This window comes from Zalophus californianus, chromosome 5 (assembly GCF_009762305.2).
Source record: "Zalophus californianus isolate mZalCal1 chromosome 5, mZalCal1.pri.v2, whole genome shotgun sequence".
NCBI classification, from domain to species: domain Eukaryota; kingdom Metazoa; phylum Chordata; class Mammalia; order Carnivora; family Otariidae; genus Zalophus; species Zalophus californianus.
In genome coordinates this window covers 59,309,140-59,329,658 of record NC_045599.1, presented here as the reverse complement: position 1 = coordinate 59,329,658, position 20,519 = coordinate 59,309,140, and the positions used below count along the sequence as shown (strand labels likewise).

The 20,519-nt window shown below is 47.2% G+C and overlaps 1 protein-coding gene and 1 non-coding gene across 15 annotated transcripts in view; both read left to right on the top strand.

The window, feature by feature from the left end:
• Nucleotides 1-20,519, top strand: part of LHFPL2 (LHFPL tetraspan subfamily member 2) — a 154,445-nt gene that overhangs the window by 11,275 nt on the left and 122,651 nt on the right. For 9 of the 14 annotated variants that reach the window (XR_004820079.1, XR_004820078.1, XM_027605073.2 and 6 more), the window contains exon 2: nt 3,930-4,004. The exons of 2 other annotated variants lie outside the window; for them this stretch is intronic. The gene's annotated coding sequence lies outside the window, so the exon portion shown is untranslated. Of the gene's footprint in view, nt 1-1,139; nt 1,316-3,929; nt 4,005-15,984; nt 16,233-20,519 lie in introns of all 14 variants that reach the window. 3 more of the 14 variants (XM_027605080.2, XM_027605081.2, XM_027605076.2) reach the window with 2 other exon arrangements.
• Nucleotides 2,154-2,257, top strand: LOC113930057. The gene has a single exon (XR_003522428.1). It is a non-coding gene; the product is annotated as a U6 spliceosomal RNA (small nuclear RNA).

Here is a 20,519-nt window from a genome sequence, read left to right as displayed (position 1 = left end):
TGGGAGTCACAAACTGATCTGTTAAAAATTAAAAAATAAGGTGAATTCACTTAACTGTTGTGCCTAAAATTCTATCATTAGAGAAATTCGGGTGAAAAACTCTAAACCTCTTCTTCAACATGTAAACATCTATAAGACAGAGAATACATTTCTTATTTATACATTCACAGGAATAATTTCGTAAAATGCTTCTCAAAAGCAGTTAGCTAAGATCAGGGTGTGAAGATAGTGGACTCTGACTTGATGGGGTGAAGTGTGGGTCCTGGACAAGGAGAGCAGTGCCGCAGGGTATAGCTAGAGACAGCAGGTATGTGGGGCAGCTCACCAGGAGCCAGGGCGAGCTGGGAGGGCACTGGGCAGAACTGGTTCTTGTTCACTGTGTGTGTGCGCATACGCATGCCGTGTTATAGGGACTCAGAGAGTCTTCACGATGTGTGTGGCATATTTCACATATACTTGACCAGTTGTAATGAAAAGCCAGGCGATTTATATAAGAAAATTAAGATTAAACATCGTAAATGTAGTTGGGATTATTTTGCTCTTTTTTAAAAGTCTGTTTAGTTTTGAGAGAAAAGCTTGGGAAATGATTCAGTTTCTGTATCTGCTTAACAGGTGAACTTGGCCAGTGGGAGAGACCTTCGTCTATGTAGAGGCTTTTTCCCAGTCCATTTTGAGAAGGGCTTGACTCTTCTGAGACCCCATGCCACCTAGAAAGTGTGCATTAGTGCCTGCTTTCTCTCCCTCATTTGCAAAGAATAGTTTATAGCTGGTGGCTGAACTCTGAACTTGGACATCCTATTACCACAGCCAAAGCTTGTTTGAGTGGTACAGTGTGTTTTTAGAATAGTATGATGATGGGTTAGGAGATTACATTTGCCCTTGCTGGCTGAGTAAGCCTGAACTGATAAGAGAAGTGATACAGAAGTACATCCCAGGGACCAGAACTCCGGAAACTTTTAGGAAGACCAACCCACACCCTCACTGATGGCCATTTCTTGCCCCTGCTACCCTCAGAGTCCCTGCTCTGTCTTTAGATTGGGCTTAGTGTCCCTAATTGCAAGATTCACAAGATGTTCCTTCATGCTCTTGGGCAAGGTCTTGAGATAAAACACACAGAAAATGAATCCATTCTATTACAGATCAAATACTTTTGTCTTCAAGGGGTACTGGTTTCCTGGTACCCAGGAAAGGTGGGAACACACAGCCTGTGAATGTTGGAAAGCATTGAGAACCGTCTATACTGCCTCCTGTGGTGTGACCATGAGCTTGCTCTGTGACCTTGGACAAGTCATTTTACCTGTTTGGGCTAGAGAAGGTAAGGGGATGAATCGAGGCCTGATTATTCTTATTCTAGGTGAATCTGTATGTCTGTGTGTTCAGTCATTTATTCAACACAAGCTTATTGAGCCCCTCAGGGAGCTGACAGTCTGGTAGGGGAGATCGCAGAACAGTCGTTACCTTTCTTGTGGGTAGTGAGGTGTGCAGTGCAGGGTGGAGAGGCCACGTGGGATGTGTAAGAGGCCTTTAGAAGGTGTGGGCACCACATGCCCAGAGCAGGTGAGGAGGCTGGAGAGCTGGGGTGTGCGGGCTTAGGGTGCAGTCTAGGGAAGGCGCTAGGGATTTCTGGAGCATTGCTTGTGCCCCTGGTCCACATGTGTTTGCTTGACCTGCTAGGAGATCCTGTAGCTCAGTCATCCTCGCTGTGGCGTGGCCAAGAGGGGCAGACTCTGGAAGCTGAGTGTGGTTGGGGCATGCAGTGTATCATCATGATCCGAATACTGTTTTTATGTTTTGGACCCCATTTTTCCCCTTTTGTAAAGAAAAGCAAGAAACATAAGAATGTGAGGATTTGCCAGCTCCTTACAGAAATATACTTTTTTGTTGGGGGGGAGGGGCAATCTTTTCTTTCCTAGAGAGAGAAGATAGATATTCAAAGAGAGAGGCAGCTGAATTGAGCTATTCTCAACCCCGAATTACTTGATGCTCCTGGGCCTTGGCATCTCTGTAACCACAGAGGGTGCTCCACACTCCAGGAAGAAACTTGACCCTCTCATAAAACCACACGGAGCTTTCTGGTTGGCCCGTTTCTTTTCTCGAGTGGTCAGATTTTATATCTAGGTGGGAGGAGAGGCATTGTCTGAGAGGAGAAATGTGTGCTCGCTTCGGCGGCTCACACACTAGAATTGGCACGATGCAGAGATTGGCCCGACCCTGGCGCAAGGATGACAGACAAATTTGTGAAGCATTCCATATTTAAAAATGAATGAATGAGGGGTGCCCGGCTGGCCCAGTTGGAAGCGCGTGCGACTCTTGATCTTGGGGTCGTGAGTTTGAGCCTCATGTTGGGTGCAGAGATTACTTAAAAATAAAAAATCTTAAAAAAAAATAAAAATGAATGAATGAATAAATGAATAAGAAAGGGAAGTGTGCGTCCACTTTCCTGAAGCTGGAGTTCCCTTTCCCTGCCCCGAAGCAATTGAGCCTGCAGAAGGGGATGTGGCATTTCTTGGGGAAATGAAATCCTCCTGCAGCCATGGTCCCTGGGCTCTCTACCCGTCCGGCTGCAGGGCTAGGAGGGATTCGGAGCATCAACAAGGTCGTGCATTTTCTTGTAAACAAAAATGGATGTCATAGGGAGTAGGCTAGGCCAGCTCTTCCCTACCCTGTACTCTCCCCCACCCCCGCTCCTGGCACTGCCCCCATTTAGTGCTTACTGCCTTTAGGGAGCATCTGGGTCACCTGGAGGGCTTTTAATAACACACATGGCTGGGCTCCACCCTCAGAGATTCTGAGTTGCTAGATCTGGGGTGGGCTGAGAATTTGTATTTCTAACACATTTCCAGTTGCTGATGCTGCTGCTCTGGGGACCACACTTTGAGAGCCACAGTGACACCAGGCACTCCTCGACCTTCTGGAGGGTGTGTTGGGACAGGCAGGCTCCGGTCCCAGTGGGGTGTCTGCCTGTGGGGAATTGCCCAGTGCTGAAGGAGCCAGTAATGGGGAAGCAATGGTTCCCTGGAGTGCCAGAGGGGCCCCAGACCTAGAGCCTTCTCTCTTCACGCAGAGCAGGCACGTGGCATTTGGGGTAGCTGAGTCGGACTGTCATTACCTCCTTCTAATACCATCTTTTCTGTGGTGCTCCTGGACCGTGCTGCTCTCCTCTGTGAGACCCTTCATAGGCTTGCCAGTGGCCTTAAGGTAAAGTCCAAACCCTCCTAAAATGGCGGCAAGGCCTTTTGTGATTCCTTCCCTTTATAGCTTCGTGTCTTGCCAGTTTTCCTCTCGGCCCCGGGAATACGCCGGTGGTCATTAACCCCTTTCTTGGGTGGACTTACTATATTCTTCTTGCTTCCAGGGCATCCCATTTTGCTGGTGCCTCTGCCTGGCAGGCTATTTGCTGGTCCTCTTAGTCCGGCCAACTCCTGCTTGTCAGACCTCGACTTGGCCATCACTGGCTCTGGCGAGCTTCCTTTGACCCCTCTGGGACCAGCTAGGGCTTCTGTAAAGGCTTCACATCACCTTGTATTTTTCTCACTCGGCTCCTGTCAGCTGCATCAGAGTCCTGATACTGCCTATTTCTTTCTCTGTCTCTCTGGATTGTAAGCTCCCAGAGGGCAGCGAACCCATCCCATGTTCAGTCATGTGACTTTCGGCTGGTTGTTCTGTGGCATGGTTGTTCTGTGAGAAGGATACTGCAGGGGAGGAAACCGAGGCAAAGGTAGGTGAAGTATCTGGCTTCCGGTTACCCTGTCACTGAGTTCCAACACTGGGATTCTAACCCGTCTCCCTGACCCAACCCCTCCCCCACCACCAGACTTTCTGCTTTGAGACCAAGGAGACCTAGGCATGGTCCGCAGGTCTTTCCTGGGAGCATTAAAAGACTGCTTGTTCCAAATAAACAAAAAGGGCCCTTTCCTGTTGTTTTTCAGGTCAACTGGGAAGCAGACTCTTGAATTCACAGCTGGCTTGCGGTTTTTGCCTCTTGTTAAAGAGCACGCAGACAGGTAAGGACCCGCTCAGGCTCAGGTGGGGTGTAGGCAAACTAGCCATGGTGATGCGCTCTGATAACCACCCAAAGTTCTCATTCGTTAAAAAGAAAATCCTTATATGTAGGGCGACATTTCCTGTAAGAAAGCTATGAAGTGGTCCCCTGCCCCTGCTGGGAATTGCGGGGCGAAGGTGTTTCTTGGCTGGTTTCTCCTGGGCGTTGCTGGTCTTCTCATTACCAGCATTCTTTTCTTTGAGTGGGGTTCCCTTCTCCGATCCATGTGAGTTGGTCCTTTAGGATTCTTTTTCCTCATTTAAGACCCAGCCCAAATTTCATATGTTAGTTATCAGACTGTTTCAGCGGGAGGCTTTTTGGGGCCTAGCCTTTCCCCTGGCTTTACAGCAGAACCAATCACTGCCTCTCTGCTCACACTGCACACTTGCTTGCTGGGTGAGCTGGACGTATGTGTTTGTGCACAACTTTTCCCTCTAGTCTGTGAGTTCCTTTGCATGTTTCCTGGCCTGGAACAGACTTTCAATAAAAGAACAGATATGTCTGGCGAAAAAAAAGAGAAAACCCTCGTAAGCTCCCCGAAGGCATGGTGACAAAAAAATCATAATGTATTTCTAAACCAATTAAATGATTTGTAGAGTGCCTTTTTGGGTTAATTCTCTGCCTCTTTGCTCATATTACCATGCATAATTAAGAGTTTACCGTCATAAGACAATAGGAGTTTAGACTCCTACTCCTAATGAAAAGGATAAGAAGTCAGGTGTTTTCGTGTCATTGTCTTTCTATGGAGTAATAAGTGGTGCTAGGTCATGGAGCACTAATGTGCTAAATGACAGCCTGGGGCCATGAGCAGCCAGCCCTCTTGGCTGCCCTGGGGGAGACCATTGTCAACCAGACCTCCGGAGCCCTGGTCAGCCCTAGGATTGATCATGTGTCTAAATGTGTAGGCAGTAAGGGAGCAAACAATAGACTTGCCCAATTTACAACCTAGAGGAAATAAAAATATTTCTGAGTGGTTTGAGCATTTGTTTTAAAACACAGTTGAGGTTTAAATAAGGTTAGCAATAAGCTTTTAAATCAGTGCCCCTCAGTCTTCCCCAAACTTCTCGGTACGTTGGGTTCTTTGAGATGTGGGCTGAGTGGCTTGATGCCATTTTGCTTCATCCTTTGGGTTGGGAGTAGCAACCCCCAGGCTGCTGGTTCACTGGATATTGAAACCAGCATGGGACTTGGGTCTTCACAAGGGAGAATTTATGGCCTTGAGTCTTTGCTTTTGCCTTCCTCTCCTGCCTTCTCCATGAACACTACTCATTGTTTGGTCTTTCCAGCTGCTTTGGTTAGGTGTGTGCAGCACTGAAGCAAAGAGAAAGGAGTTGTCTTCTGGTTCCTGCATTCCTAGTAGAGGTCCTGGCCAGCAAGTCCCACGTAAAAGCAATCAAATAACTGTGGTTTCTTTTACCTGGTGCCGAGCACCAGTTATACAGCTACGTCTGAGAATTTAGTGAAAGACAAGGCAGTACAAGAAATTTGACTCTCAGTTGACCCTATTCATGTTCTCAAAATTTCCTAGGGCTTTGGGTAGAGTGAGGAATTGAGCTTTGCCCAGGAATTTCCAGTCTCCATGGCAGCCAGTTTGTCTATCATACTTGAAAAATAAATTAAGGAAATTAGTTGCAGTTTAAAAGCCCAGATGTTAAGATATGAGTGAGTTTTAGCTTTTTAGTAGGTTTTGGAATTTGAGATAGTATTGCCTATTGTGTGTTGCACTGTTCCTGCAGAAGCCGAATGCAAGGTGGTGGCTGTGTGTCTGGTCTTTACACCGCCAAATACATGGGGAGTGCTTACCAATTGGAAAGAATTAGCAGCTTATTGAGCTTCTAGGAGATATTTGATTCTCAGAGCGACTCCTGGTTTACAATACAAGTCTAATCTAGTTAGAAAACAAATGAGGTAGGTCAAGTCATCAAGTTCCTGATATGGTCCTCTTCCATTCGGGACACTCACACACAGGTATGCATTCAGACACACTTCACTAGCATTCTCTAGTTGAATCTTGACTACCCCACATCATTCTCATTAGCCCAAGAAGTGATACAGCTCCTGAATTTTCTTAGAGCTTCTGAACTTTGTGTTTGGGGTAGGAGGGGGTTCTTCTTTCATGAAATGTTTGCTGTTTCTAAAGATGGGCCTGCTGGTGCCTCAGCAGTAGAATTTGTATATCAGGGTGTGCGCGCGTGTGCGTGTGTGTTTAATGTAGCTGTTTTGGAGTGTTGGCCTTGATCCAAAGGTACTGTCCAGCATGGGCCCCTTGTGTCCAGGGTAGACATCTGGGAGCCATCAGAGCAAAGGCAACGAGCGGACACAGCAACTCTGCCTCTGGTCTCAGACTCCAGTGTTGTTAGCATACTGGTCTCTGACTGACCATGTCCTTTCTTGTTGAAATGGCAGGGAACCCAGACTGCAGCTCGTTACAGATACACACAGAACATAAATGGCCCATCTCCCCTCAGGTGTCTTTGGTTTTTTGTTGTTGTTGTTTTGTTTTGTTTTCAGGTGAAGCTTTTATCTTTCCGTCTTCTTAAAGGAGAAACAGAGTCTCCAAAACAGACTTTCAAGTTTCATTTGCAAAGCCGCACCCAGGAATTGACATCTCTGGGAAGAGTTTGCTGTTTTTCCATGTCCAGGTCACAGTGCATCATTTAGGAGCCCCTTTGTCCTTTGATCAGGTTGCTTGTCAGCTGTGATTTGTTGGCTGGTTTGTCTTATCCACTATAGGAGTTTGTTGTTGATTTCAAAGATAACTTATAAGTACTTGTTTCCAGGAAAACTTGCTTATAAACGGAAGCTCTTGGACTTCTCCTTTATGAAGAGACTGTTGTTTTGATCACTCTCATGTCCTCTTCAAGAAATGGTTGTTTCCTGGTCCTTCGCATCTTTTTACCTGAGTTGGAAGGAGGCCGTCGGATAACTAGTTAATAAAAGTAACTTTCCCAAATAGGCAAAAGAGAGTGAAAGAGTTTCCTCTTTCATCTCTTTTGATGATGAAGAGTAAATTCTCTGCATTTTAAATGGTTTCTTTTCTCTCGAAAGCATTTCTTACATGGAGCAGTTTCTGAGGCTTCAGGAATCCTGTTCTCTCAGGTCCTTTCTTCAAAGCTGGAGGAAGCCCTGCTTGGCTCCCTTCAGACCACCTCCACTGATGCTTCTCTCTCCTCTCCTTTCTGTCCTGACGGCCACGCCTGGTGCTCACCTCCCTGCCTTCCCACCCCCCCCCGCCCCCGCCTCCCTGGGGTTGCTGCAGGGTGTCCTTCTCCCCTTCATGGGCCGCAAACTGGAAAAGAAAACAAATAACGGAGCTCCCACTGCAGCCCAGCAGGCTGGGGGGAATAGTCCTCATTCTCCTTGTTCTTGGGTTCAAAGTGCACTTCACATTTTATGGGGGTGATCAGCCCTCCCAAGGTGCTGGTTTGAGGGGGCTGTGTGTGAGCCTGGTGGACCACTGACCATGCTGACGTCTTCCTTTTGCCTTCGCCTTTCTGGCTGAGTTGACGTTAGTGCTCTGAGCGAGAAGGGGCTGCTGCCACTTTGAGCGGAGCTCTGGGCAGGGGTGGAGAAACATCTGATCTTGTTCAAAGGGGCTGTCTCTGAAGCATGAAGATTGAACTGATCGTGACCCCACCGTGGGGGACGGAGAAGCACCCTCTGGAGAACGGGCCTGTCAATTACTAATCCCATTGGCTTCTGGGTCTTCAGGGTCTTATATCCGTTTAAAAGAGAGAGAATTGGGGTTGGAGGTAATAAAATAGGCCTTAAATTAGTGGGGCAGGGGGTCATTTCATCTAATTTTGTGGTTGTTACTGAGGAATAAAAGGCAGAGGAGCTAATTTCATTAGCCCCTTTGAGGTCTTTATCATGGTGAGATGGCACTTGGGGATGGAGCAGGGCCTTGTCGGCGCCGGCCTTTTCCCTGCCAGGGGCCTCACAGCTGCATTTCCGTGACACCAGGGCAGGGCTGGGGGGAGGCACAGTCACCATCCTGGGCACCATGGCCAGGAACATAGTTTCTCCTGCTCTGTGGCGAGAGTTAGTGACTTAAAGCAGTTGATCTGTGCCCCAGCATACCTCTCTGCCAGTTACTCAGGAGCTTGGCATTCACAGTGAAAAGAAAGGGATCCGCCAGACAAGAGAGCTCCTTTAGAATCAGGATTGTGGTGTCTTTTACTTCTGAGGAAGGCTGGCCAGTCCCCTGTTGACGTGATTTATTTGGGGCATGATGGTCATCATGTTCCTTTGAGCTGAGCAGTGTTCAAAGTGTTAAATCTTGGGGGGGGGGGAGTTGGCAGGAAAGCGAGAGCTGTACCTTCTATTTGCTTAGTGCTGTTCTGTTCCTAGCATAGGTTCATGTTTCCTGCTTCCTAGAGCCCTGCTCGGGAGGCACGTATTCCTACCCACGTGGACAGAGAGTAACGTGGAGAAAGGTTCTGGGACTTGTTCTTGGTCTCCCAGGAAGGCAGCAGGGGAGCTGGGATTCGATCCTGGACTTTTAACTTGCAAATTAGGTTCTCTGTGATCATTATTGAAGAGACAGAGGAGAGAGAAGGAGGAGGAGAATGACAAAGATTCTTCCAAGAGCCGGAAGAGAAAAATAGTGGTTAATAGATAGTTCTCTGCACCAGCCGCCAGCTGGCACCATTCCCCAAGGCAGCCTGGTTTCTTTCTGAAGGGGAGCCAAGTGACCAGGGTGGGCAGGGCAAGGAGGATGGGGAGGGTGATTTGTATATCTGACATAGTCATAAAGCATTGAGTCACTTCTGGAATGCCCGTGCATATGATAAGGAAGGACAGTGACATCAAGTGTCCACACCACTGCTGCTTGCTTGTTTATTTCTGGGGCCCAGCTCTTCCCATGTCCATCTTCATTCATACTCTTACTGTCTCATGTCTGATTGCTTTCTTCTCTTCCGCTTCTGCCTCTCTACTGCGTACATTTCTGCCTAATATTTATGAACTTAGCTCTGAGAAACAGAAAACTTCTATTAAAATGTTCTAACAAAAACCTTATCCACTGTGGAGTGCATTTAATCATAGATTCATTGTGTAGAGTTCTAATCAAAATCTATTCCCCCCCTTGATTCAGGAGCTGATATTTCTCCCTATAAAGTGATAATGGAAACTGGAGGCATCTCCCTTTCTGGTAGATGTGGTGCTCTTGGGAACTCCCTGAAAGTAAAACTCCAGCCAAGGGTTTTCCTGAAATGTTACCTGAGGGTGATTTTTTTTGGGGGGGTGGGGGGAGTCTCCCTTGGTTCCCTAATGCATCTCCACCTTCTGTTCAAGAATCTTTGCCCTGTAGTACTTAGAGGCAGGGGTTCTCTTGCCTTGGCCATGTGCTGTTCCTTCCCTTCATTATAGCAGCTAATCAGAAGTTGGCCGAACTTCAGTGCCTCTTAAAAGCTTTTCTCCCTGGCTGTGTCCAGGAAGTTGAAGTGCAGTGTCAGAAATGATGTGAGTTGATGAAGAAGAAATAAACAAACCCAGGCAACATGCGAGGAAGCCCTGGCAGCCTTGCTCCTGTTTTTCTGTAGTTTTGATCTGAAGGAACCAGATTTCCTCTGTGTGGAAGGAATGGGACTGTGAGGGTCCTGTGCCAAGGAGCCTGAGATGTGCATGCCAGTAGGCCTTCTAGTGGAGGGCTCCACGTAGTTGAATCCACTCTGGGGTGAAAACGAGTCATTTGTGCTTGGCAGAATGAAGATAAGTCACACGTCTGCAGCCTGAGCTATATGTACGTAAAAATAGCATCTGTTCAGGGAAGCGGAACATTCCAGAATGCTTCAGTCCCCTCTTGGCAGTAGAAGCAGAATAGGAGAGCTGGAAGGGACTTAAAAGAGCTTGTCCAAGTCCTTTGATTTCAGTTAAAGATAGCAAATGACTTGTCCAAAACCCATGGTGGCAGGGGCCCTTGTCTGTCGTGCCCATTCAGCTTTATAACTCTGGTCCCTGGCACGGAGTAGGTGCTTACTATGCACTTGGTAGGTGAATGAATGATATAGTGAAGATAGGACTTCTGACTCCTTGTCCAGTGCTCTCTGAGGTATTTTTACAGGCTGAAAAAAGTGTAAGAAGTGGTGCCAAGTAGCTTGTATGTAGATTATTGTGATTATACGCAGATTAGAAAATCCAGACATGGCGAGATTAAGCGGATTGCTTCAAGTTGGTGGTGAAGTCGAGGGGAAGACAGGCCTTCTGAGGCGTGGGGGTGGGTGGGAGGAAGGACTGCCATATTGTGTGTGCGAGTGGTGCCCTGTGGAGGGGTGAACGCTCCCCCCCCCAACCTCCCTGGAGGAATCCAGACACCTGTGGAACAAACAGGCTTGAAGTGGCCCCTCCACCCACGAACAGTACCCATAGCTGGGTACCCACCCTTCTGTGGCCCGGGGCCTTCATTTCCAGGGGGCTGTGCTCCTTGGGACTCATGGAACTTTTCAGTCTGTTGTGGACGTGCATGTGTACAAGATGGCGTGGGTGAGACCGGGGGCACGGCAGTGATAGGAGGAGGACTCGCTTCTCTGTACTGACAGACGCCGTGAGCCAGCCCATCAGGGTGGCTGCCACTGCCCCAGCCCATTTTGCAAACTGCCGCGCTGGCTTCTGTCACTGGCCGCAAGCGGGGAAGCCAGGTGAGAAACCCACAGTGGTTAGCCGCGCCGCTGCTTTCAGGCCCGGAAGGAAAGGCAGTGCTGCTCCTTTCCCTCCCTGTGAACTTCCCAGCTAACTCACAAAAAAACATTGACCATTACATGGAGTTTTAAAATTTAGAATAGCTACAGGAGGTTAATTCAAGATTAGAAGTTGCCAAAGCGGGGGCGCCTGGCTGGCTCAGTCAGTAAAGCACGCAAACTCTTGATCTCGGAGTTGTAAGTTGGAACCCCATGTTGGGGGGAGGGTTTACTTAAAAAAAAAAAAAAATTCTAAAAGTTGCCCAAGAGAATTTGTAAGGTCAAGAAGTTTTGTTTAAATTCACAAATACTGAGTGAGGTCAAGTTATTGTTTGCCGCTTGGTGAGTTTCATCTACCCCATGAACCTGGTCCATCTACCCATCCCCCCCGCCCTCCTAGCCTGGATGAATGTGTACATGTCTCTTTAAATTGACCTTTGGGCTTCACCACGTGGCCTTGAGATCCTGGGTGAGTGTGCTTCCTCTGGAACCCTGGGCAACTGACCACTTTGCTGTGGAGTTTTCTGTGCCACCTCAGGGAGAGAGAACACTCTTCTTTCTGGAAATTCTTCCTGCCTGATGGCCCTTTCACTGGTCCACCTGATTTTGCTGATAGTGACTTCATACGATGTCTCCTCGCTTCTCTCCAGGAGATGTGCAGCAGACATCCCATCTCCCGGGGGGTCATGAGACAAGCTGTAGTCTAACCCTGATTGATGACTACAGAAAGAACCAGCTGGGGTAGTGGCTTCTGTTCCATATTAAAGAACACAGGCCTTATTGATCTAGAGCTGGCAGGCATGCTTCAGACCAGAGGTGGGTCTGACCCGGTCTCCATAGCAGGACAAAGAATGATTACCATTGGCTAGATTATTAGAGCTTGAATAAAAAGAGCAAGCTCCATTTTGCACGGTGGCATTAATCCTCACTTTGTTTTTAATGGTGAAAATCAGGCTTTGGGAAGTGATTTTGTGGTAGTGTCCCCAGTCTGGTTTTTGAACTTCTCATGTGGGCTGTTGTTCGGCACAGATGGAGTTATTTGTGGGCCTGTCCTCATGTGCGGTGCCCGCATGGGGCTTTGCAAGTGAATGGGAAATGTTTTACTTGAACTGAAAATAATCTGTGTGCAAAACCATGCAAATTAGAAACAAATTCAATTTTTAATACTACATGTATGTTGACAAAAACAGCTTATTTGGAATATCCAGTTTCTTGAAATCATCTACATGTGGGGAATACCTGATTATTGTCTTCAGGATTCTTTTTTTTTTTTTTTTTAAAGATTTTATTTATTTATTTGAGAGAGAGAGAGAGAGAACGAGAGATAGAAAGCACGAGAAGGAAGAGGGTCAGAGGGAGAAGCAGACTCCCTTCTGAGCAGGGAGCCCGATGCGGGACTCGATCCTGGGACTCCAGGATCATGACCTGAGCCGAAGGCAGTCGCTTAACCAACTGAGCCACCCAGGCGCCCCATCTCTTCAGGATTCTTAAAAGTACAAGCAAACTTGCGGTGGGAAGCCTGACTCCCCAGCTGTGAGCCCTGAGGATTTACGAAGGGTGATTTAGAAAGCAAACCGTTTAGTGGAACAGTGTGGTGGCATTGCCTGTTCATGAAGGCACACTTTTTATTTCTTTACTTACCTTATTGCAGGTGGCGTAGTTTCATTTCAGTAGTTCTCTTTATCTTTTTTAAAGCAATCTCTGGGGGTCTGTAACCACAGTGGCAGAAAGGAAGTTAATGGAGGTTTATATAAGTAGCGTTCATGTTTACAAAATTAAATGCTCAAATGTGATGGAATTTTGTATTCATGGGATTCTAACTCGTTTATACAAGTTTAATGTTAATAAGTTAGAAGACTGGTTCATATTCATGATTTTCTTATAGTATATACACTCATTGATTACTCCCCAAAGAAGGTATAAATCATGTAAGTCTAGCTTTATAGAGAGTAGGAGTGTAAGAATCAGTCTGTAGTTTTTTTTGCAAGTATCTTGCTCTTGGTTTTACAATCCAGAGAACTTTAAAATTCCAAGTCGTTAATGTGCCCTGTCTTTTCTTCCATTTATTCCTTCTGTGTGTTTTCTAGCTGATCACTTCCCCTGCTGTGCTCTTTCCCAGAAACCAGGATTAAATCTCTGATCTCCACCCCAGTTTAATCAACCCCTGTAACGCCTGACCCCTAGGATCTTCATGAGAGGACTGAGTTTTTCCTCCAGTCTGGCCAGGTCCCAAGGATGTCTTGGTCCTTGTCTTCGGGTCCTTACAACTGGAGCCCAGTCGTACCTAACAAGCAGCCCCGCTCACCCTAAAACTAAGGAGCATGCATTTTCTATAGCCTAAAAATGTTAATGATTAAATACACAGGATTGGATTTTGTTTGCTGATTATGCAGTCTGTTTAAGTATCTTACTAATTGATAAACACTAGAGAGCTATTATGTATCAGGCTCTTGGGAGAAGAGAATGTTTGGGCGACAGCCCTTTCCAGCCGCATTTTAGTGCTGGGGCCGGTCCCGGGCCGGGGCTGGACTGAGTCAGTGTTTGGGCGGGTTTTGTGGTGGGGAGGGCCTAGCCTTGCGTCAAGGAGGCTTGGGTTCCAGTCTCTGCTCTCCCCACCCAGGCTCTGTGACCTTAGGCAAGTTACTAATCTTCCTAGGGCTTAGCTTCCTTCTCTCTAAAAGGGGGATAATCATACCCACTTCTGGAATTGTTAAGAGAATTAACTGAGACGACCTAGGTGAGGCATACCTAGTAGGTGGTGATCGTAACTGCTACCACAATAGGAGCCAGTCGGCCTGAGTAATCCAGTAGTTTCTGAAAGTTTCTTCTGAATTGTCGCCCCCCCTCCCCTGAGGTGCTCAAAGCATGTTTGTAGCTGATGTTGTTTTGAGGGCCTGTCCTTGCCTCCTCAACACGGGTGCCGCTGTTTCCGTATCAGAGCCTGCTGGGGACGGAGTTTCCTGGCGCTCGGGGCTGGTGTTCGCCCTTTGTCTGCAGCACACAGCTTCTGGACACAGGCATGTCCCAGGGCTTCCTCTGCCTTTAGGATCAAACGAATTCTAGAGCGAGTGTGTATTTGACAGGAGGTAAAATTAATAGTCATTTAGAAATGAAATTAGCCCTGTGGCAGATTTGTTTGCGAGTCCGTGTTTGTGGGGAGGGATGCCTACCCAGTGCGGGCCGTGCCCAGTGGCCATCTGCTCTGTGGGACAGCTCAGATTCAACCTCCTGGGGTAAAATGTTAGCTGGGAAGGCGGATGCAAAGCCAAAAATTGTATAGAAAGTGTTTATGTTTGTCTTGGGAGAATGGCAACACATCGCACACCATTAACGGGCCTGGCCTGCTAATAGTCTGCTGCTGCCGTTCGCACCAGGCCGGCGATGTAATTTATTTCACTGAGGGGTTTGTGGTTTTGTGTGCCATGTAGTGGTGGCATTGGAACCTTGTTCTAAGAGGAAAATAGCAATTAATGTTTGAAATGGGAAGTAGTGGGTGCCTGGGTGGCTCAGTTGGTTAAGCGACTGCCTTCGGCTCAGGTCATGATCCTGGAGTCCCAGGATCGAGTCCCGCCTCGGGCTCCCTGCTCGGCGGGGAGTCTGCTTCTCCCTCTGACCTTCCTCCCTCTCATGCTCTCTCTCTACCATTCTCTCTCTCTCTCAATAAATAAATAAAAATCTTTAAAAAAATGGACTAGGTAGTAGCTTTACAAATATGTGGTACGAGAGGCCCAATAAAAATGACGATCAGGAGCTCCCCAAAGGCGAGCATAAGAGTTTATAAATGGTGTTTTCTGTCTGGACAGCTTCTGATCTGTAAGTAGAAGACGGAGTAGGACTGCCACAAACAGAGCAGGGCGTGTGAGAGCCAGCGGCCGCGGGAGAGACAGGTATCTGTGTTATTTGAGCGACAGGTGGCAGAGGGCGAGGCTGTGATTGGCCAGCCTGGGCCACATCTGCGTTCCTGCTGCCATGGTCCTGCTGGGGGATGACAGACCGACAGGACCCTCCCATAGTGCACAGGTGCCAGGACTGAGAGAGCGGCTGTGAACCCGAAGCAGGGTCAGCATTTCAGCTCGGATGGGAGCCACTGAGTATTGGACCCTTGAATGTTTGTTTCCGTGTTTGTGTGCGGTGTTCCTGGATGACTGGGTCATCTAAATTAAAAGGAGCTCTTAAAAATGCAGTGCAAGAATGGTTTCCTGAGAATCAGGATTTTCAGACTCAGGAGAACGTTTTTTAAAATTGAGGTAATCCAGTGGGGCCACTGCATGTGTGCATTTAGCTCCTAGGAAGTCAGCTGTCCGTGCGTGGTTCAAAAGCACGGAGGGAGGGCTCGTGAGGGCTCCACCATGGGTCTGCCCAACAGTCTGCTCTAGTAGAGTGTGTGCCTTCCAGCAGGGCTGCCCAGTCTTGGGGCTCCTGACATTTTGTGGGGGATAGTTCTTTGTTGTGGGGCTGTGCTGGGCAGCGTAGGATGCTGAGCAGCGTCCCTACCACTCCCGCCCCCAGACATTGCCAGACGTGCTGGGGCGGGGAGGGCCTGCCGGTCTTCACCTGAGAACCACTGCTGTAGACTGAGAGGGCTCGGAGGTGCTTTCCGTGGGTGGTTCCCTCCGGTGATCCCGGGTCAAGGTCCTCTCACACATCCTCTTGCCTTTGTGAGGATGATGAGTGAGTAAGAGAAAACAAAATAGCGAGTGTAAAGTGCAGGGGATGACCCAGAGGCGCGGAGTAGAAAGCATTAGGGATTTACTTCTCAAGGGAAGGCAGCCTCAGTGAAATCTCTCCGGGAAGTTTCTAAAGGCCGAAGCCTTAGAGAGAAGAGTGATTGGTCCAGTTACACGAATCTCTGCCTTGTCAGGTCAGAATTTCTTGGTAATAGGAGGGGCTCGTGGCCAATTTCTCAACCTCAGGTCTGCTTATCGAGTCTGGATAATGCCATCGGGCTGTTTCCCTGCTGTTTTTGATCAGTGTTTTGAAAAGCAATCACTCCGGTTCCTTTTTGTGAGGCTCAGCCCCTGAAACAAGCGATTCTGAATGTTTACTTCCAGGCTCACGTGCAAATTACCTTTACCTCAGGGTCTTTAAATTATGTTCTACACAGGGTGGCTGGGGAGCTTCTAGATTTTAAAACAAGGTCCACCTCCTCGAATCTAGGTGGGCTTGTGACCACTCTGACCAGTAAAGTATGACAGCAAGTGTCATCGTGTGGCTTCGGAGGCTAGGTCATAGAAGGCCATGCAGCAGTTTCTGGCTTGTTTTCAGGAACACCGCTTTTCCAGCCCTGAGTTGCCACTGAAGAAGTCTGCCCTGTAGCCCTTGTGGCAGGTGATGCAGTAGACAGTGTCAGCTGAAGCCAGCCTTCCATCCATCCCCACTGAAATGGGAATGAAGCCACCTCAATCCTGCAGACTAGCCCACCCGCCCACCGCGTGCCACCTCTGACCTTGTCCCATGGAACAGAAGCATCACCCGACTGACTGCTCCTTGTCCAAATTCCTGACCCACAAAATGTGAGACACTATAAAAAGTTGTTGTTTTAAGTGACTCCTAAAGAAATCAACCGTTTTGCCTAGTGTGCTACTGAAAAACTTGTTCTAGAAGCTTCTTGAGATGATGGTTTGTTGCTCTTCCTAAAGAACTTTTTCAGGGTAATCATGACCATGTTTTGCCTCACGCTGCTGGCTGACTGACTTTAAGGCCTCTCTGGCATAGTCTATTAAACTATTAACAAATGTTTTAATTTTAATAAATACCACTTAATAACAACTATTCAACAAATGTGGAGTTGCCCTGGTTTAAGCTGGAGGTTAGGGTGAGAGCCTTTGCCTTCATTTGGTGCCTTATTCCAGATTATTGCTCTGATGTCCCAAGGCCCAAAGAAGTGCACACTTTAAAGGAGCTTTTCAGTTCTTAGAAGATTAGGTCAGTTTGTCCTAAATCCTGTCCTGGGGTTGTAGGCACTCTAAAAAGTATCTTTCCTAGAAGTGAACAGTTTCAAAATGTATGTTATAAAAATTGCATTTTTGGTATATAACAGACAGAATATCCTTTATGTTTAGCTGGTTAGGGAGGAAAGGTATACAATTATTTGAACTCCTCTTTCTTACAAGAGAGCTAATAGTGTCCTTGTAAATGTGAAGTGCCTGGCACTTTTAAAGAAAGCCTGAAAATAATGTAACGACCATCGTCAGAGGAGACTTGACACTTCACATTTTGAGGCCCGTAGAGGGAGCTCTCCCAGAAGCCAGGATGTGCTTCGAGAAGATCAGAATTAGCAGCCCATGAGCAGGGATGGCTTCTCCTGAATTACGGCAGGTGGGCTGAGGAAGCTGCCTCTTTGCAGATGGGTGCCAAAATGCACACAAGTCCAGGTTGTTAGTGGTGTGGACTTCCAGGGATGTCACTGTTCATGCTGATGTCAGCGAGCAGAGGCAGGCCATTAGGAAGTATTGTTGGCTGTAATATGCAAGGAGAGCTGCAGTTGTCTTCTGCCAAGGCTGTGAAGGATCGCCTGTGTACATGGGACCTCCTCCCGGGGGATTGTTAGGGTCACCTGCACCCCCATCCCTTTTAGCATCCTTTCCTGTTCTCTTTGGGACATGTCACAACGCAGACCAGGGATTAGGGGAGCTGATCGTCTTCTGGCATGGTTTTCTGAAATCTGGATATGATTGCTTTGGAATCCTTGCCAAAATCCCTTTCTGGCTTTCTGATTTCTGCGTAAAATGTCCTCAGAAGCAATCCATTGTTAGGGTAGTTACAAAGGAAGCCTGGGCCAAAGAGGTTTGGATTTGCCAAGGGAATGGAAGAAGGGGAATGAGAGTAGAGGTCAGAATGAAGGAGGAGTGGTGAGTAGGTGGTGGAGGAGATGGTGTAACTATATGGCTGGTGTCCGGGTCTTCTGAGCATAAGCATCATCGGGCACTTCAAATCCCACATCCGAACCCCAGCTTTGCAGAGGTAAACCTCTCTCTGTCGTCAGCTAGGGGAGTTACCTTTGGATGGTCTCCCCAGGGTGACGCCCCATCTCATGGTAGAGAAGTGAGGGCAGCCTGAGGAAGGAGCGTGGGTGTTCTATTCATTGTGTATCCATCAGCTTGACCTTCTTGGCTGTCTATATTTTTGAAGCCAAATGAGTGGTCCCCTTGTCAGACTATAGGTTCTTACTAATTGTAGCAACCAGGTTTTGAATCCAAATTCAGTTTTTTATTCTGGGACAATCTGAGTTCTCTTAGATTATTAGGCTGAACACAGTTGAGGGCTTTTCACCAGGCTCCCATCAGGAGGTCAGACTTGTAGAATGAAGATTGTCTGGGAGGTCATAAGTTAATTTGAAATCTTGGACTTAGAGTTTATGAAAGAACAGATTAAGAATGCCTACCATATATGGATTTGTTTTCAGAAAACAGTTTTCTATTAGCTGCTGAGTCCTGATGACTTCTCAGGAGTTTGGATTGTTTTAGTTAATTACCAGTTGAACAATGCAGGAAAAGGGAGGAAATCTGGTGTGTGTCTTCCCTTTGTCTCTCATTTCTTTATCTTCCTTTGCTTTCTAACAGGTATTTCTTGTTTAAATTTTCTTGATGTCCTTTTGATTTCCTTTTCTGTTTACTATAATGGTTCTCAATTGGGGCAAGGTTGACTCCTGTCCTCTCCCACTTTCTCCTCCATATTACCAGGGACATTTGGATGTGGGAGGGTGATTAGTCTGCCCTAAGGCTTTATGGGAATAGGGACCAGGGAGCCTCAATGCCTGCATAGGAATCACTCCTGAAATGTTAATACTGCCCACACTGTAGATGGAAGGCAAAGGCTCTTCTGTAAATTATGTTGGAGAAAGAGTCTTGAACTTGGATTTATAAACTGTGACTAAGAATAGAGGGGTTAAAAGCCCAGGCTTTGGAGCCAGACTGCCGGGGTTGAAACCAGCTCTGACATTTACAGCTGGGTGCTCTTTGGGAAGTTAGTCTCTTTGCTTTAGTCACCTCACCTGTGAATTGGGGTCATTATTTTTGTGAAGACCAAATGGGTCAATACTTGGCATATTTTAAGTATATTCAATAATTACATCTTTTTGATAAAGTATCATTCTAATGGGTCCCAAGACTGTCTCCCTATGCCTGAATCCTTTAGTCTTTTTTTCTTCTTTTTCTAAACATGAGCTATTTTGATGGTCATATTTTTTATATTTGTGGAGCCAATATAGATTTCACTACAATTTTAAGCTCAAATATAACAACATAATTTTAGAGTATTTCTTAAAGACTTCCAATAAAATGGGTAGAGTCTTACAGTAGGAAACAATAGGTTTGTGTTCCAGACGCTGAGAAGCACTTGTAATAGTCTGATTTAGGCCTGCTTTTCTAATATTGGAGGTAGACTTCGAAAGTAGATTTTTTTCTCTGTGGAATGAATGGGCTTTACCCAGATGCTCAGAGTATGTGTAAGAAGGAGCTTCCTTGCTATCTCCCACCCTCCTGACACCCAGGGGGAGATGTGAAGGACCCCTGGCCAAAGAAGGTGGGTATAGTTGTTCCAGTAGCATTTTCCTGTTGGACCCTGCTTCCTAAGGGGCCAGCCCGAAGTAGTCCTGATTCTACTCCCAAGTGCCCAGGCACACCAGGCCCGTCCTCCTGGGGGCATTGACGGTGACCAGACCAGATTCCGGGCCAGGACTGTTCAGGCATATCTTACCCACAAAGGCTTTTAAAATTTAGAGTTAAACCCTGTCATTCGCTAATGTTTCAAACAAAGCATGGGCACCCGAATCAGTATCAGTCAGCAAGCATTGTTTCTAAGGTCTGTTCTTCCGCTCGTGTGGGCCACTGTCTGGTGTCTCATGACCAAGCAAAGAAAGTGTTGTTATGAAGTGGCATTTGCTGAGGGTGCTCTCGGCCCCAGGGAGGGTACCGACGGGGCTCTCTGACAAAGACAGCTGTTTACTCCTTGCAGTTACCTCCCCAGTAATCCACTAACCGTGATGTTGGTGTCCCCATCGTGCATCTGATGAAACTGAGTCTCTGGTTCCAGAAACTTTCCCAGGATCATACCACCCATAAGTAGTGCGACTAGGTTTTTGACCACAGCTCTGCTTGAGCCAAAGCCAATTTTAAATCACTACCCTGGCCTTTCTGTTAGTATGGAGTAGATATGGGTAGTCCATTTTGAATGGATTACAAAATTTGCAGCTGAGAGTAACAAGCACAAAAGGATGGAAATTGCTGAACACAGGAGGAGGTTGACTTCATGATAACGGAAGAGAGCAATAGTTAGCATCTGTTTTATGCCAGGCGTTGCACATAATTAGCATATTTAATCTCCACAGCCTCCCTGTGGAGTGTTAGACCCCTTTAACAGATGAGGCAATAGAGGCTCAGTGAATACAAGTCACTTGTGTAAATAACACAAGTAGTAGGTGGCATAGGAGGACGGTGAATCCTTTTTTCACCGTGCCATGCCGTGAAGAGTCCAGGAAGGTTTCTTCCCAGGTCTGGTCACCTTTGTTTGCCTCTGGGGTACACCAGATAATTTAAGAACCAGGAAAACTGAGTGCATATTTTAAGCCTCTCATTATCTTATAGAACCAGCTGCCTTTATGCTGCATTCATTTCTCATCCGGGAAACTTGCCCATGGCTAGAGAGAGAAATAGCCCACAATGGAGGTAGAAGGCTGGCAAAGGAGGAATTGACCTCCAAGTAGTAGATTCCATGGACTTGGCCTCCTTCCTTGGCCTCTGCTTCTCAGAACCTGGAAAAGGGCTGATGGCAGTTGGCATTTTGCGCCAGCAAGTACATCC